The sequence below is a fragment of the Carassius auratus genome, chromosome 41 (genome assembly GCF_003368295.1).
Source record: "Carassius auratus strain Wakin chromosome 41, ASM336829v1, whole genome shotgun sequence".
Taxonomy (NCBI): Eukaryota; Metazoa; Chordata; class Actinopteri; order Cypriniformes; family Cyprinidae; genus Carassius; species Carassius auratus.
Window position 1 is genome coordinate 25,200,556 of NC_039283.1, and position 20,104 is coordinate 25,220,659.

The 20,104-nt window shown below is 32.7% G+C and overlaps 1 pseudogene; it reads left to right on the forward strand.

Moving 5' to 3' along the window:
- The first annotated feature begins 13,692 nt into the window (after nucleotides 1-13,692).
- The window catches only part of LOC113059386 (pleckstrin homology domain-containing family G member 4B-like), a 37,670-nt pseudogene continuing 31,258 nt past the window's right edge, over nucleotides 13,693-20,104 (forward strand).

A 20,104-nucleotide genomic window follows, 5' to 3' on the forward strand; every position in this document is an offset into this window, starting at 1 on the left:
TGTTTTTAGTCATTTGAAGAAACATCTCCCTAGTTTTGTTTTGTTTAAATCATAAAATGCCCAAAGCACTTTCCTTTTTATTATGTGTGCTCAATCAGAAATCTGAGAGAAGACAGACCATTGTAGAAGTCTCATCCAGCACTTCTCTAAACGACTCCTTTACACTTCTACCTGAAATGCACCATGTCTTCCTGAAGTGAAGAGTGAGTCTCTGAGAAAGCCCCCGGTGAGTCTGTCCTTCCAGCGCTGGCCTGTAATTTCTGCAGATGAAAGACTATCTGCTAACCCTAGCCCTAACAATCCAGGTGTTAAACACACAGCTTCCTTCTCTCCCTAATCACAGCCTTTGAAAATAACATACTGTACCTGGATTCAACGCCAGATTTCACTGGCCGCTGGTCTCTGAAGCTGATACGGGTTTTTATTGATATGGAGGATGAGTTGTGTCTGTAGTTTTGCACCTGGAGGTTGTTTGAGTGTTTCCTGTAATCCATGTGAACATACAGACTGACATCTGTTTTCATCCGGGTTCAGTGAGGATAAGCTGTGTGTGTGTTCCACTATATGTACAAAAGCACTTAAAAAGGTACACTTTTATACCTAAAGAGTCCATGCTGGCACCTTAAAAGTACAAATAAGTACCTAAAGTCTCATTTTAGTAACTAAAAGGTACAATAGTGTTTCTTTTGAAAAGGTACCTCTCTAGTGACAGCTTTTGGACCTTTTTTTCTGAGAGTGTGTATAAATGTGTACAGTATGTGTGTGTGTTGGGTCTTTTTCTCACCAAGGCTGCAGTTATTTGATCAGAAATAGAGTAAAATGTAGAAATATTTGTACTATTTCAAATAACTGTGTTCTGTGTGAATCTGTGTTAAAGTGTAATTTATTTCTGTGATGCTCCGTTGTATTTTCAGAATCATTCCTCCAGTCTTCAGTGTCACATGATCTTCAGAAATCATGAAAATATGATGATTTACTGCTCGAGAAACATTTCTGATTATTAGTGTCGTGCTGCACAATATTTTTGTGATGCATATGATTTTTCAGGATTCACAGATGATCAGAAGTTTCAAAAGAACAGCGTTTATTTGAAATAGAAATCTTTTGCAACATTATAAATGTCTTTACTGTCACTTTTGATCAATTTGCATGCATTTATTTATTTTTTTAAACTGTACTGAAAAACCTTATTTTGGTGCATTAGATGCAAATAAAAAATTGGTAACACTTTATAATAACTGCACGCTATTAATCATTAATTAAGCATTAGTAAACAGATAATTCATAATTTATAAAGCATTAATAGACAGTAATAAGCAGTTTATAAATACAGATATAAATGCTTTATTCTTGATTTAAAAGCATATCTATAATGTGTTTAATAATTGTATTTTCATACTTTATTCATGATCAATTTATAATTTCTCAATGAAGTATAGCATTATTTACACACCAGTTATTTAGGAGTTGCCAGTGATTCATAAAATCACAAGAAATTTAGTAAATTCAGGTAGTTATAAAGCATTTAGTAGTGGTCAGTTAACTATTTATGTGAGCTCATCTAAAGTGAGGACGAGTTATGCCTTGTAAAGCATTTATAAATAATATTTAAAGGCTCAGTTATCTTCTAAACAAAAAACAGAAACAAACGCAACACAGTGATACAGAACATATAAATATTGACAGCCTTTAAATCTCATTTGTAAAAGGCATAAATAGTCCTCACTTTAGATGTGCTCACAAAAATAGTTAACTAACAACTACATATGTTTTATAACTACCTGAATTAACCCTGAAATACAGTAGAAATACATGTTAATAAACCATTTATTAACACTATAAGTAACTATTACTATATGTCTGAATAAAAAGATGTATGAATGCACATTTAAATAGTTTATTAATCATTTACTTACAATTTCTAAGTGATCTTATATGAACCACTGACAACTCCTTAATAACTGGTGTGTAAATAATGCTATACTTAATTTAGAAATGATAAATTGATCATTAATAAAGTATGAAAAAACAATTATTAAACACATTATAGATATGCTTTTAAATCAAGAATAAAGCATTTATATCTGTATTTATAAACTGCTTATTACTGTCTATTAATGCTTTATAAATTATGAATTAACTGTTTCCTAATGCTTAACTAATGATTAATAGCATGCAGTTATTATAAAGTGTTACCAAAAAATCTAGTATTTTTTCTCAAACTTCTTTATTTTTGTATTTAAAAAAAAAAAAAAAAAAAAAAATATTATATATATATATATATATATATATATATATATATATATATATATATATATATATATATATATATATATATATATTTTCCACTGGTCTCTTCCTTGTCACCGGACTTTTTGTCTTCTTTTTCAATGATACAATCTTCATTGTATGTGAAATTATGTTCAAGAAGTTAAAAATACTAACAAATTCAGTGGGACGATGCTCATATCCTTTTATCTCCGACTCAATCCCTCTTGCTTTACTGCTATAATCGTTTTCTCAAGATAACATTCTATAGTAAACTCTCTCACTTCAAGGCTTTGGCACAAAATGCTGCGTCTTCCATGCAGCCAGTAAGGAAGGAGGAAAGATGAAATAAACAGATTGGACGAGAGCGCTGAAGAGCTTACTGTAGCTTTCATGTGTTCCTCAGAGCTCGGGTTCGACCAAACCACAGACACAGAAGAAGGTGAGCCCTCTTGAGTTTGTGTTCATTTCTAGAATTTATTTTTGTTGTTGTTGTTGTTATTTTTAATATGCTTGTTTTTATTATTTCTGTTATATTTTCATTTCAATTTTAGCTGAAGTTTGAGTAATTTTTTTGTGTGCTTGTCATCTTTATTTTTATTAAACATGGCTGTATAGTTGAGTTTTATTTATTTTAGTACATAAGTTAAATATAATTTAAATGTAAATTTGTTTTATTGAAGTTTTAAGTTTTTTTTTCAATATTTTAATCAATTATTTCATGTATATAGTTTTTATACATTTATATTTCAATTCTAGTTACATGTTCTGTTTTAGTTTATATTTCCTGTTTTTATTTACATTATATCTTACATTATGTAATTTTGTTCTGTTTTTGTCATCAAGTTAAATGTTATTTTTAAAAACTTTTTTGTTTCAGTTTTAGCTTATATTTTTTATTTCATTTAAATTTTAGCCCTAATTTTTGCCAATTTTCAATTGTTTTTGTCATTTTTATTAGCTTATTTATTTATTTAAAATATGTAGTTTTTATAAATTTTTATTATATATATATATATATATATATATATATATATATATATATATATATATATAAAATATATATATATTATATATATATATATATATATATTATGTGTTATGGGTTTTCTATGAATTTTCTATGAATTTAAAATGTTTTTTTTTTAGGTTTGCATGCATATTTTGATAACTTAAACATCTGTAAACATTGTTATGTATTTTGGAACCACATTTTACTGTACACAAAAGGAAATTGCTGTTTCACATTACAAGTTTTAAAAATTGCAGCTGATTCGAATGCATTAATTTGGGCTGCAATTAGTCTAACATTAAAATGGACTGCGTTTACTGACCTTTAACCTCATCGTTTAAAGACTTGAACTGTGTGTTTGGGTCAAGTTTTTCTTCTCCATGTGCTCAGCTGATATGACAGGAGTGTGTGTGTGTGTGTGTGTGTGTGTAACGCGAACCCTCGCTTCTCCAGCCACCTGTGCCTATAGAGAAGACAGCGTCTTTGTGTTCACAGCTCTGTGTCTGAACACACACTCGACAGGTGCCAGTCAACTCTGGAGCGCAAACATGCACACAAGTTTGGAATCACTACTGTTTTTGAAAGTTTCTTCTGCTCATCAAGGGTTCGTTTATTTGCTAAAAAATATTAACAGTAAAATTGTGTAATATTATAGCCATATTCTATGTGAATATCTGATAAAATGTAATTTATTTCTGTGATGCACAGCTGAATTTTCATCATCATTACTCCAGTCTTCAGTGTCACATGATCTTCAGAATTCTTCATGATTTCCTGCTCTTTTCTGATTATTATCAATGTTGGAAACAATTGTGCTGCTTTATATATTTTTGGAAACTGTGAGGCATTTAATTTTTCAGGATTCACAAATGAATAGAAAGTTTGAAAAATAATGATTTCTGAAGATCATGTGACACTGAAGACTGGAGTAAAGATGCTGAAAATTCAGCTGCGCATAACAGAAATAAATTAAATTTTAATAGATATTCATATAGAACTCGCTTATTTTTTAATTATAATAATATTTAAAAATTTTTACTGTATTTACTATATTTTTAATCACATAAATGCAGCCTTGGTGAGCAAGAGACTTTCAAAAACATAAAAAAGTCTTCCGTATATATATATCAAGGAGATCTATTCTTTAACATGGCAAATTTTGAAAAGCCATCAGATAAAATTAAAAAGCACCGAATCACAATTTGTTTTGTTTTGTGTGTCGTTTAGGAGTGGGTTCGCACACAATTAAGGTGTTAAGCTCTTTCGTTGTTTACTTATTTACAAACAAGCGACACAGTCATTAAAATTAAGCAATGCTGTAACAAATAGTTGGCCATTTTTAACTAGTTTTTGTCCTTTATTAGCTTCTAAACTAAACATTTGATTCAGTTTAGCAGTTTAAAATTATTTCTTTCATTCAAAAAAAGCAAATATTAAAGCAGATCTAGAAATACAGTGTAAATATCCTGATTTGTTCAGCCATGTGGTCCAGCTGCTCTGTTTTTAATGACCGTCAGTTAGCCGTCTTGTTTGGACTGAGATTGATGAATGTTTGAGTCTGTCCTCACCAAACACTGAAAGTGTGGTTAAATATAAAACCTTGTCCATTATCTGCTTGTGCTTTAAACAGCGATTGACCGAAAGGTCGAGTCGTTCCCGTAGAAGGACACACTGCGGCTCGTGTGTGTGTTTTCTGTGTGAATCTATACCTTCATCCGTTTTCTGCTTCCTAAAATACTCAATACACACTTGGAAATCTCCAATGCGGTCTCTAGTGTTTCCTAGAGAGATTAAACACAGCAAATGGAGTCTTCTCAGAAGAAAAAAGAAATGTGGTTAAATGCAGATGATTCTCCTGAAAAAAAAGTCTCAGTAATCTCTAACGATTGCAGGAAATATCTCTCTTTCCATGCAGTTTACTTCATTGGTTTCTATTTTTATTTCTCCAAAGGAACTGTAGAATAAACATCAGAGACACAAAAATTATTCTGAACTCTATTGGCTGTAATAACGAGTCTGTTTCCCAAAATACACTCGCATTTAGATTTCTAATCTCATTTTTATTTCTCAGAAGTAGTTGTAGGAGAAACATCAGAGACTCCATTAGCTATGGAAGAGCAACTTCTGAGCAATGATGATTGTTTACTGAATCTGTTTTCCAAAATACACAATATCCACTCATAACGAATCATATCTTATAGTATCATATTGCATCGTATCATATAGTATAGTATAGTATAGTATTGTGACATTTCTCACTGTAACGTTTCGTATAGTATAGTATAATTCCTTATCGTATAGTATTGTAACATTTCATACAGTATCATATAGTATAGTATAGTACTGTGTCGTATTGTATAGTATCATATAGTATCGTATCATATTGTAAAGTATCGTATAGTATAGTATAATACTGTATCGTATAGTATTGTAACATTTCGTACAGGATCATATCTTTTAGTGTAGTACAGTATAATACCATATCATTTAGTATTTTAACATTTCGTACAGTATCATATAGTATAGTATAGTATAGTACTGTATCTTATCGTAACATAACGTATCATATCATATTTTATCATATTGTGCAGTATCGTATCATATAATATTGTATAGTTTCGTATAGTATAGTATAGCATAGTATCATATCATATCGTTTAGTATAGTATTGTATCGTATCATATCATATTGTACATACCGTATCATATCGTATAGTATAGTATTGTATAGAATAGTATAGTATAGAACTGTATCGTATCTTAACATAACGTATCATATCGTATTGATTCATATCGTACAGTATCGTATCATATTGTATAGTATTGTATAGTATAGTATAGCATAATATCATATCATGTTGTATAGTATAGTTTAGTATAGTATCGTATCATATTGTATAGTATCGTATAGTATAGTATAGCATAATATCATATCATATAGTATAGTATAGTTTAGTATAGGATCATATTGTATAGTATCGTATCGTATCGGTCTGATATCAGGCTTCTGTCTGTGCTTTACACTCCCACAGCAGAGGAGACTGTATTCCCACAGACTGTGTGTGTGGGGTGGGGGTATGTGCTTGAGTGTGTGTGTGTGTGTGTGTGTTTTCTCAAGGCCATGTGAGCTGCTCAGAGCACTAATGTGTGTTTCTCTGCCTGACGTCTGCAGACTCACCTTCCCAGGATCTAGAGAGGATTCACACTGACCGCTGGACCTAGAGATTCACCCTCGTGTCGTGAGTATTGTGGTTTATATTAAAGAATCATTGCATAGGCCATACGATCAGATCTGGATTAAAATAGTGTGTTTAAAATACAGGAGAGTAGTGTTCACCGTTGTTGTAAAATGCTCTGGATGACATTCGAAAGCAATGAACCAGTTTGCTGCATAACATAAATCTCAGGCTAATGAGTTGTGTATTTAGATTCTTAATACTAATACTTAAAAAAAAAAAATTTGGACAGTGGTGACATATTTCTTTGTCTCCTCTGTTGGTGTACAGAAAGAGTGTTGAGGTAAAAAAAAATTATGCTCATTTTTAATAATGTTTTGAAGTCTCTTATGCTCTCCATTCAGTAAAAAATAGTGAAATATTCTATTTGCATATCTGTTAAAGTGTAATTTATTTCTGTGAAACGCAGCTGAATTTTCAGCATCATTCCTCCAGTCTTCAGTGTCACATGATCTTCAGAAATCATTCTAATATGATGATTTTCTGCTCATTTCTGATTGTTATCAATGTTGAAAACATTGCATTTGGTGATGCATTTGATGAGTCATGATGATTTGGATAATTTTCATGATTCACAGATGAACAGAAAGTTTAGAAGAATAGAATTTATTTGACATAGAATCTTCTGTAGCATTATAAATGTCTTTACTGATCTCAAATTTGATCGATTTGACCGAAAACAAAAAACTAGCTTATACTTGGTCTCTATTTAAATGATATTGCATTTAAAGAGAAAGCATCTCCTGTGAGCTGTGCTGCATTGAGACGCATGTAACTGTAGGAGGATGACTGACAGCAGCTTTGCGTGTGGAAGCTCAGGAAGGGTGCAGTAAAGTGTGGGTGGCCCACAGTGAGATCAGGGCGTCACATTCCTCAGCTGGGTGAGCGTTTGTGTGCGGGACAGACCCTCCTCAGCACACACTGATGTCAGACTGACCCATACGTCAGCACACTCCACGCCTGTCAATCACACACCGTCTCATTCAGGTCCAAATATGTGACTGTGACGTTATGGGTATTTAATGCACGCTGCTGCAATTATGTTCTTTCAGTGTAGTTAGAGCAATTTTTATTTTTTACATTTATGCATTAAACACATGCTTTTAAACATGCATGTGTAAATGCATTTATGGAAATGGTAAACATAGTTATCAGCATTGGGCTTTAACTCTTTCTGTTAGCAGCAGAGCATCTGCAAACATCAGTTGAATTTGCAGCATTTTCTAGTTGGTAGTTCTGAATTTAGATGAGATGCTGTTGAGCGGAAAAAGGTTATTATCGTAAACTAATACCTATTTTAAAAAATGTTCATTGATATACATTTGAAATTAGTAAAAAAAAAAAAAACTTAAACTAAACAAAATTTTGAAATGTCCCTTTGGCTACATTTTAAATATCTTAAAATAAATTAAATTAATTAATAAACTGAATTAAGAAAATGTTTCCTTGGCTACTAACTGAAATAAGTTTAATTTGCAGCACTAAAATTACTACTAAAAAAAATAAAATATATATTAAATATAGTAATATTTAAAAAAGACAAAGCTAATAAAAATGGCAAAAGTACATTAGAATATTTAGCTGTAGATTAAACTATAATTTAAACTTTAATTAAGTAACAAAAAACTTAGAATACAAAAATATACCTAATTAAAAATGTTTTAAAAACTATTTTAAAGAATGCAGCAACCATATGTTTCATATGATTTTCTTTCATATAAATATTTTCTTTCATAGTCAACAGATTAAATTAAACAAAACAAATGATATTTAAACATAAATATAAAACAAAAATACATTTTTAAATTGCTACAACATTACCTTTTGACTATTGATTATAAGTATAAAGTAACACACATATTAATATATATATGCATGTTAATATTCACATCTGACTGATTCTCTGGAGTTGTTTTAGAGATGATGTTGGACGGAGAGTTGTTTTCTGCTTCTGTAGGTCATGACTCATGATGATTATCGCACACATGAGTTATGATTATGGGAAAGCGCTGCTGTGGCTGTCATCGGACTTATTTATGTTAGATGTGTTATCAGATGCCGCTGTCACCGGGGAGGCCCTTATCTGTTTTTCTGCATCTCACAAAATGGGCTTTCTAAGTCGTAAGAACATACTTTGAGATATTTTCAGCAGCTCCTTCTGAAAAACAGGAAATAACGGGAACGATGTTGATGGCAGATGCCAATTAAATTAAAACTCGACTTTGTGAAATATGAAGTTGATTTTTGAAGGTAGTTTTGACTTTGTGAAGAACAGCCCTCTAGTGGAGAACAGGATGAATTATGGCTTTCGACTGGATTCCTGAAGAGATGAGATCGGTGTTTATTAAAAACCTTAAATACCTCAGATTACAGAGGCATTTCCTGTGTCCTGTTTTATTGTGTGTGTGTGTGTGTGTGTGTGTGCGTGCATGTGTGTACATAGATTCAACTAGTGCAATGTAAATATGGTGCTTTTCTCATTGCATTTGTATTTATGCATTTGGCAAATACTTTTATACAAAACAACTTGCATTGTATTCATAGACATCAGTTCATGCATTCCCTGGGAATCGAACCCATGACCTACTGTTTGTACTGGCTATTGCTTAAAGGAATAGTTCACCATTAGTTACTCAAACCTCAAATCTGTAAGTGTGCTCATGGAGGTCCTATAGCTCAAATAGTGGCACAATGCATGAATGCAGTAATGCATGAAATGATAAAATGCATGCAGTAGCGTAGCCAGAAAAGAGACTCTGGGTGTGCATATGAAAATCTGGGTGCGCCACATTTATTGTCAGATTACTGTGCAAAATTATGGGATAGTATTTTTGTCACACTGCTTCCGTCCAACCATACTCCTAGTGTTAATTTGCAGGGCGTGTCAAAATGTAGTCCATTGTTAAATGTAATAATTTTCTTCCAAATACGATCATTTTGAACTTTAGCTATTTCATTTTGTTTATTTCTCATTACAATTTATTCAATTTAAATAAATTATAATATATAATTATAGGATCAAAATGAATTGTAGTTGCTCAATATAGATCTTATATTTGCGCGCGTGCCGAGGCGCAGGTTTGCGCGCTTCGGATGAGCGCGTGCACGAATCTTCTCACTGCGCGCGTGAACTCGCTGCCTCTGGCTCTTAAATGTTTAAACTGACAAAGCTTAAATGAGTTTAGTTTTAACAACAGATATCAGCACCCAGGTGATGACGGAATAAATTACTGCTTGCATACAACATTCGCGTTGAACAAGAGTGAATGATTTGTCCAGGGTTTTTTTCTCATGTTTTTGTGATGTCTGGGAAGCCAGAATGCGCATGCATCAACAGAAACATTAAATTTACGTGCCATTTATAGCAAGCCATATTACAGATGATATTACAGATGCTTTGTCAGATTTAAGTTGAAGCGCGTGCCGAACCGTGTGTTGTGAACCGAACGGTTTTTTTTTCAGCGAACTGTGCCATCCCTATCAGACGGATATTAGTACTACCTCTCATCACACCGGCACCCGCGTCTAAATCAGTTGTATGGTCTGGTTTTCAGTCTAAAACACTTGTGTCAAGTATAAATGTCTCGTCTGTTTCGGGAGGTGCGCGCGCAGTCAGCGGAGGCTCGCACCTTTTTTTCTCAGATTTTGAAAAATCTTCGCGATCGACTTAAAATGCTTCCAAGATCGACTTGTCGACTCCAGATATAGCAACCAACTTTTTTTGAGCAAGCATTGATTATGCGTGACACAGTCTCAATTTGTGGGACGCATGTATTGGGCTTCAAACTCTGTGCGTGCACGTGTTATGCGGGACGGGTGGTCACCCTACCTGGCACACCCGTCTAGAGTGTGTCCACCTTTGTGTGTGGGTCCATGTACATGCTGAATCGACAGGTAAAAAAAAAAGCCAAATATTCATTTATCACCAATTAACTGTTTGACAAACACATCCTGCTTTGATGTCCAGATCTGAATTTAAAAAAATCTCAAACATGCTACGAAGTGCCGATCTGAATCAACCGAGTCGCGAACAGGCTCCGAAGTGCCGATCTGAATCAACCGAGTCGCGAACAGGCTCCGAAGTGCCGATCTGAATCAACCGAGTCGCGAACAGGCTCCGAAGTGCCGATCAGAATCAACCGAGTCGCGAACAGGCTCCGAAATGCCGATCTGAATCAACCGAGTCGCGAACAGGCTCCGAAGTGCCGATCTGAATCAACCGAGTCGCGAACAGGCTCCGAAGTGCCGATCTGAATCAACCGAGTCGCGAACAGGCTCCGAAGTGCCGATCAGAATCAACCGAGTCGCGAACAGGCTCCGAAATGCCGATCTGAATCAACCGAGTCGCGAACAGGCTCCGAAGTGCCGATCTGAATCAACCGAGTCGCGAACAGGCTCCGAATTGCCGATCTGAATCAACCGAGTCGCGAACAGGCTCCGAAGTGCCGATCTGAATCAACCGAGTCGCGAACACGCTCCGAAGTGCCGATCTGAATCAACCGAGTCGCGAACAGGCTCCGAAGTGCCGATCTGAATCAACCGAGTCGCGAACAAAAAAAAATAATAATAATATTCTAAATAAACAACAATAGCCCAAGTTTAGTAAACATTTTTTATCGAGACTATAAAAAATAATTCTGCATCTATTTTTAGGTGTGCCAGCTGCACAACTGTGGGTGGCACAGGCACACCCTGGCACCCTGGCATCTGCCTTTTTTCTATACAGTATATCAGCAGTTCATTGTGTCAGTTAATAATAATAATAAAAAAAAACATTACATTATAACAGTTGACCATATCACTTGTGCACAAAACAGCATTACTGAGTTAACTAAAACTGAAATTAAAATAAAAGAATAAAAAATGTGTCACTTTAAATAATATAAACAAATAATATAAACTATAAAAAAATAAAATTAACCGGAATTAAATATAAAAACATATTTTATTGTTGCTAAAACAACATTTCTCAGTTAGTTTAACTTTAAATACTAACTAAAACTGAAATTAAAATAAAAACTTTTTTAACTGTCACTTTAAATAAAAGAAACACATAAAATAAACTATAAAAAATGTAATTTAATTAAATTAACTCAGATAAAATATAAAAACTTTTTATATTGTTGCTAAAACAAAATTTCTCACTTAGTTTAACTTTAAATATTAAAACTGAAATTAAAATAAAAAAATGTAAAAAAAATTGTCACTTTAAAAAATAATATATACAAATAAAATAAACTTAAATAAACTAACTGAAATAAAATATAATAACGTATTTTATTGTTGCTAAAACAACATTTATCAGTTATTTTAACTTTAAATAATAACTAAAACTGAAATTAAAGTAAAAACATAAAAAATTGTCTCTTTAAATAATATAAACAAATAAAATAAACAAAAAAATAATTAAATAAAATTAACTGAAATAAAATACAAAAACGTATTTTATTGTTGCTAAAACAACATTTCTCAGTTCGTTTAATTTTAAACACATAAAATAACTAAAACTAAAACACTAAGTAATATAATATAATATAATATAATATAATATAATATAATATAATATAATATAATATAATATAATATAATATAATATAATATAATATAATATAATATAATATATTAAACAGATCATTAGGTGGTTTAGATTCAGATGACATCATGATGAACTGTGGCACATATTTACAAAACATATTATGATATGATCTGAATTAGGCTGATCTCGGTCTCAGTGTGGTCATGTGTCACGATCCCAGCTCTTCTAACATGATTATGCTCAGCACACTGACTGCTGTGTGCACATCCAGACGTTTAATGTGATTCTGTTGTGTAAGCGTGACCTGGGTGAGGTCCGGCGGCTCTTTAGGAGTTACACATTCCATGCGGTGTGTGTGTGGACATGTTCACGCTCTCCACGTGTTCGCCGCAAGACAGACGTGCAGATCCTCAGCATGCACACACACTCTCTCCAGAGTCAAGACGATTGAGTTAACGTGCGCCGTTTAACATGCATGTGTACGTGAACATCTCAATCTGACGTTCTCCTGACTTAAGCGCTGAGTTTGTTCGCTTTTTTACGTTTATTGATTTATTAGTATCCCTTTGATTCATGTCAGCGCTGGTTGAGGGATTTTTACTGTTGGAGTTCATCTTGAGATCTTTATCTTTAAACACAGTTTGAGTTGTTTTCTGTGAGATTTATTCTTCTTAAAACAAACATTTGAAGATTTAAGAGTGCTCTCCATTTAATCTCAATGCTGTCAACGAGAAACAATCAAAATAGGAGTGTTTTTTTTTATGTTTTGTAATTTTTTAATTTTTTTTACATATGTGACCCTCGAACACAAACCCAACTTAAGTGTCTTTTTTTTTTAAATTGAGATGTATGCATCATCTGAAATCTGAATAAATCATCTCTCCACTGATATGACAATATTTGAAAATCAGGAATCTGAGCGTGCAAAAAAATCTAAATATTGAGAAAATCACTTTTAAAGTTGTTCAAATAAAGTTCTTAGCAATGCATATCACAAAATGTAACTTTATTTGTGCATTTTATTTTAGTTTTGACTTTATAGCTCTCAATTCTGTTCTGACTTTCTAACTTGCATTTGTGAGTTTATACTCCAGAGCCTCGGTTTGCTCTCCGTTTAATCTCAAAGCTGTCAAGAAGTGTGAATCGAGATTTTTATTTGGGGATTTAATATTATGAATAAAGAAAAATCCACAATGCACGTTTGCAATGCATTGCATCTTTTGATAAATACCAGCAACTGAATTGAAAATGCATTTGAAGATTCCTTGAAGATGCATGTGTTTAATGTGTAACAGTGCATTCAAACAATGATGTTGTTTCGTTTTAATCGTCGGCTGTGTGTGTCAGCTCTAATTTTGGGATTAGCGAGATTGAGCGCAGCACTATTGTAGTCGAGTGACCCGAGCCGCCGATGGCATGCTGATGTCTTCTTTTTTCTTTTCTCCCTCCTTCTTTGACAAAAGCGACAGCAGAAGCTGAAACCCTAGTGCATTTGTTTGGTCAGGACAAAGAGGGGGAGGCTCAGGAGAGAGAAGGGGGTAGGAAAGGTTTGTTCCCCTGCAGGGACGGGGGTGTTGTTGTGCCTGTGTGCAGCTCAGATGGTGTGTTTTCTCTCTGCTAAAGGAAATTGCATCAGTGTGCATTATCCAGCAGGGAGAGGCCAGAGGAGCCACGCTGGGAGGAGGGCCGAAACCAAACACTGCTCTCTCTCTCTCTCTCTCTCTCAAACCTCCCACTAGAGCAGAGACACACCGGCTGACCCAGTCATGGGCACAGAGGACCCCAAACGGACTTATACCGGATTAATCAACTTAACCTATTTATTTATTTGTATATTTATGGTGAATCTACTTTCTTGAGCCCTGAATGCGGACGTGGGGCACTATGCACTCCAGAGTGAAGTCGCGGAGCTGTGATAATTACCTGAGTATAAAGGTGAGCGGCTTGCATTCGACATCGCTTTTAACTTTAAACCAAGAAAACGTTCGACGGGGTTGTGATGGAACTGGGTTTTTTATTCTCTCTAATAACCCTATCACAGAGAACTGAAACCGTGAATATATGTTTTTGTTACTTTGAATGATATAAATGTTTCAAAACTAGATTCCCGAGGCATTGTTTCTCATTTGCATTTGGTCGCAACTTGATGTGCCAAAAAAAACAAAACAAAAAAACGCAACTAAAACTGAAATAATAATTAATAAAAAAATATTTTTTAAATTACAAAAACACAACAAAATGAGTAAAACTTTAACTAAAATTAACATGAAAGCAGAAATGTGATATATATTAAATTATACAAAAAAAACAATCATTTACAAAAAATACCGTGACTTTTACATTGACTCTTTAGTAGATGCTTTAATCCAAAGTGATTGAAATTGATTTAAATGCACCTTCATAACACTTATAATTCAGTAATATTGTAGATTTGACAGCACTGACACTATCAGATGAACCTGAGCTGAATAATGACATCATTGATTTCTGTAGAGCTGGTTTATAGCTGATTGATTCGGAGTTTTCAGGAGTTCTGTGCTGATTCTAATGGATGTTTGGAGATCTGCTGATCCATGTCCTGAAGCAGATGCTCTGTAAACACAGTGTTAACTCAGTTTGACTGGAACTGTTAGGTAATGAGTGACATTAGGACTCGGTTTAGTCTTTTGTGCTGGAGTCCAAGACTTCATGGGAGCGGCGTCTTGAATTGATCACTTGAACCCGTCTGCTCTGGGTTTGCTCTGTGTGTGTGTTTGTGTTGTTGTTGTGTCATTGCTCAGAGATTGACTACAGAACCTGTTTGAGAGCAGCTGCGTGTGGCTTTTGTTTTGAGTGAGTCAATGGACATTCCTTCTGTAGACGTCAATCTGTTCGACATCAGGTGCGGCGTCACCGAACGCTCTCAGACGGATGGATTTAGTGAACTATTCACTATGTCACTATTATTTGGCTGATAATATGCGAATAACACACACCGACACAATAATTGCATGGGGTATAAAGATGTGAATAATAATAATATTCATTATTATTATGATTTATTATTATATAATTTTATATATCAAATAGCATGAAAATAAATGATTTACAATTTTTTTTAAATATTTTAAATACTTATTTTTGTCGATTTTTTAATACTGTAGTTTGTAGTGTAATAATAGATGCTTTTAATTATTGTTGTCATTTTGAATTATTCTGAAAGATTGTATTATGTAATATGTAAATAAACAAATGTATTATTAATATGAATATATATATATATATATATATATATATATATATATATATATATATATATATATATATATATATATATATATTACAGTTTATTATGACATTTTACAATGCAATCAAAATAATGGTAAACATAATTTTTTTTATTTCTTATAATATATATATATATATATATATATATATATATATATATATATATATATATATATATATATATATATATATATATTTATATATATATACACATGCATATTTACCCTTATTATGCATTTCAGGATTAATTGTAAATTAAATTGAACTGTAAATAATTTCTAACATTTTACAAATAAAAGAGAAAAACAAATGTTTGTAAAAAAATATTTAAAAAAATAATATCTTTTTTTTTTTTTTACCTTAAATTGCTTGTTACATTTCTAATTTCTAAGTCACTCGAATAAAGCCTGCTAAATGGATAAACGCAAATATATATTCCCTTATTTTTTAGATAAACAGCAAGTCTGTAAACAGTTCAGGAAGTCTTCTCAGATGTTTTTATAAATAGTCAGTTCAGTCCAGCATCACGTCTGCGAGTCGTCAGACCCCAGTTTTCATGTATTTGTCCTCAGATGCTGTGGAGAGGCGTTGAAGCTGCTTTGACACATGCGTGTATGATCCTCTCGCTCCTGATTGACTCCCACAGCTTCAGGCTTCATGCTCCGCTGGAGAGCTGGTGCGCGAGGCCTTTGTCTCCCTGACCCACAAAACACACCGGAGAAAGATGCCCTTCCCGTCAGACTGTCAGGGTCGTTTAGAGCGGCTTCGTCTGTGTGTTTGCACTGCAGTAAAATGTGTTTGAGTGGAGCTCAGCTCTATTAGAGCATCAGTGATGCCAACCATTTGTTAAAACTGCTTCTTCAGAGTTCCCACGCTCTTGGAAAAGTTTAAATTGTGGTTTCCACGCCTGTAAATATCATAGAAGCCATGCTTATTTCCATAGTGAATATCAGTTTTATATTATATATATATATATATATATATATATATATATATATATATATATATATATATATATATATATATATATATACAGTACAGACCAAAAGTTTGGAAACATTACTATTTTTAATGTTTTTGAAAGAAGTTTCTTCTGCTCATCAAGCCTGCATTTATTTGATCAAAAATACAGAAAATTCAGTAATATTGTGAAATATTATTACAACTTAAAATAATAGTTTTCTATTTGAATATACTTATACAAATAATTTATTCCTGTGATGCAGCGCTGAATTGTCAGCATCATTCCTCCAGCCTTCAGTGTCACATGTAACATCAGTCGATCACATGATCATTTAGAAATCATTCTAATATTCTGATTTATTATGAGTGTTGGAAACAGTTCTGCTGTCGAATATATCTGATCAATAAAAGGTTCAAAAGAACTGCATTTATTCAAAATAAAACTAAAAATTCTAATAATATATTTTCTTTACTATCACTTTTTATCAATTTAACACATCCTTGCTGAATAAAAGTATTGATTTTATTAAAAAAGAAAGAAAAAAATTACTGACCCCAAATTACTGACCATTAGTGTATATTGTTATTACTAAATATTTATATTTTAAAAACATAGCTTCTTCTTTTTTTTCTTCTTTTTATTCATCAAAGGATCCTAAAAAAGTATCACATGTTCTGAAAAAATATTAAGCAGCAGAACTGTTTCCAGCTTTGATAATGAATCGTCATATTAGAATGATTTCTAAAGGATCATGTGATAATGATCCTAAAAATTCAGCTTTGCATCACAGAAATAAATGATCATTTAAAGTATAATACATTTAAAAACAATTATTTTAAATTGTAATAATATTTCACAATATTACTGTTTTTTCTGTATTTTTGATCAAATAAATGCAGGCTTTATGAGCAGAAGAAACTTCTTTCAAAAACATTAAAAATAGTAATGTTTCCAAACTTTTGGTCTCTATTGTGTGTATATATATATATATATATATATGTATATGTATATATTATTTAAGGGTGTTTTTTGTATGTCCTGCAAACAATATATATTTCATCTTATTAGAATGACGTCTGAAGGATCATGTGACACTGGTTTGATTGTGCTTAAAATTAAGCTAGATCACAGAAATAAATTTCATTTTACAGTATATTCTCACAGAATACGGCTATTTTAAATTCTTGTAATATTCTCCTTCAATGTAAGTTTTTGGAATTTTTGGTCACTTTAAAAAAGTCAACGTTCACTCAACAAGCTGCATGATTTCGGTGCATATTATGCAGTTGAGGTTATGGAGATGTTTTGACTGGTTCTGAAGCAGATGTCCGTGTGTTTTAATAGAGGCACCTGGACTCCATGTTATTTAGATATAATTGCTCCTCCACCATCACCACAAACACCATCAAAGAGGGCAGATCCCACACACATCTCCTCTGAGCCACACTTGTGCTTTGGCTGCTATTAAAAGCTCTTTTACTGGCTTCAGCCAGGTGAAATAACTTCTTCAAGGTTATGGAAATGCATCAGAAGCTCTCGTCTGCCCAGTCTTATTTAATCTTTCGTCTTCAAAGCCACACTTATCTCCAGGCTTCTTGAAGTCCTCCATCCAGATGCATGTTTAGTCTTCTCGTGCTCTGAAGAGGTGTTTTGGTTGGGTGCGCGGAGGCTGATATACAGGCCGTCCTGAATACAGCTTGTAGTTTAGACCAAACACTGAAGTTTTCATGTTAATACATGTTTGTTCAAAAGATCTTCAGACCCCACATGTGCCAGAACCCTTTCGACGGCATCAAATTACATTCTTTAATTTTTTAACTCTATAACAGGAAGTCAGAATAAAAAAAAAAAAAATATATATATATATATAGATAATAAAATACATTACATAGATAATTATTTAATCTTTATTTATCTATCTTGAAAAAACTGAATATAATAAAATATTTGTAATTGTTTTAATTAATGTATTTACATAAGCTTAAAAGATTATATAATAATTTTTTATCAAATTTTAAATGTTATTATTATTTTATTTAATTATAATTACATATATGTGTGTGTATTTGACTCGCATTTCTAAAAAAATATATAAATAAACAAATATGATTTTATATATATATATATATATATATATATATATATATATATATATATATATATATATATATAATGTAATTTAATTTAATTTGAATATTAATAGAATGTAATTCTAAGAGTTTTTTAGGTGATAATAAAGATGTCTATTTGAATATTAGCTTATTTGTCCCAGAGCTAAATCTCATCACTTTATTTTCAATATTTTATATAATGCTGTATATCAGAGCACTGCCTTTATATGTTTTGATTGAATTGTCTGGCAACTTTTATATTATTATTAAATTATTGTACAATAAATATTTTATGAATAATAAATAATAATAGTAGTATTTACTGTTGGGAAACAGTGTGTGTTTGTGATGGTGATTTTAGTGACATTATTCCGCCATTAGATGTTGACAAGAGAATGTTTTACAAGTCAGCGGTAAAGACTTTTATATTGAAAGAGACTGAAACTTTTAATAACAGCTTGTAAGATGCAGTCAAAGGTATTTTTTTGACTTGCAAAGTGTTTTTTTTCATACTACAGAAGTCATTCGGGACCAACTATCCCTTTAATAGACACACTGATCAGCGCCGTCATCAGAAATCATAGTACGACAAAGATATCGCTTTCTTCAGCAGACATTCAAGCGAATGTTTTATTGTGAATATGAGATTGAGCTGAAGAATGAACGCTGTATCAGATGCAGGTAATGGCTCATTCAGTCAATCTCTCTCTCTCTCTCTCTCTCTCTACATACAGTGATCTTTAATCAAAGTCCTTTTAAGATAAGTCCTGTCTCTCGGCGGACACCTTTGAAATGCCTCTCAGGCATGCAAGTGCAGCTCCTATCTCTTTGAACGGGAAAAACTAAAAATTCAACAAAACTATTCACCTTTTTTTAATGCCATAATGAGCGTTGAATTTTTCCCCGTTCAATACTATACGAGTGACATGTCTTGGGTATACTTCAGTCTCTTGCTTTAATACAGTGATACAATAAGCTTTCAATGAAGCAACTCAACGTTACTAAAGTGACGTTTTCGAATTAGTAACTGATCTTGAGCTCAGCTGTTAAACCAGAGATTTGCGGACGCTCTGTTGTTTAGTTACGTGCATCTTGTCGCACTTTAAACTGCCCTGTCAATCATCTTGCCAAAGTTCATATTATCCAAATGTTATTTTATTTTATTTCCTACCGTATTGGAGAGAAATTAAGAGGCACGTTGATCTGCTAGTCGCGGGTCTATCATGTTTATATTTTTACATAATGATGCATTTAAAAGTTAACGACCAAATGTATCGTTATAAAGTTCACAGTGTTGCCACAGATGAAATATAACATGGGTAACATTAAAGAAATATTTTTTCAACAGGTTATATATTGATTATTTATCAAACCCTTTACTCTACCTGTCCGTCTCACGTATCTGCCATATTTGTAGTCTTTTAACGCTCTTAATGCACGTTTGTAGTTCTAATCGAATTCTCGTCCACCGCTCAATGTGTTGTGGGCAATATTAGCCGTTAGAGTGTGCATCAATCTACACTTCGAATTTCTACACCATCCGGGTACCTTCGAAATACTCATTTGAGCATACTACAATTTGGGAAATACTAGTTCTAATTTAAAATACTATTTATTACAGATAGTATGCGAATTGTGATGCGACAATTCTTTTACTATAGGGAGATGAGAGGGTCTGTATTACTTACTATTGGAGAAAACCTAACGGTCA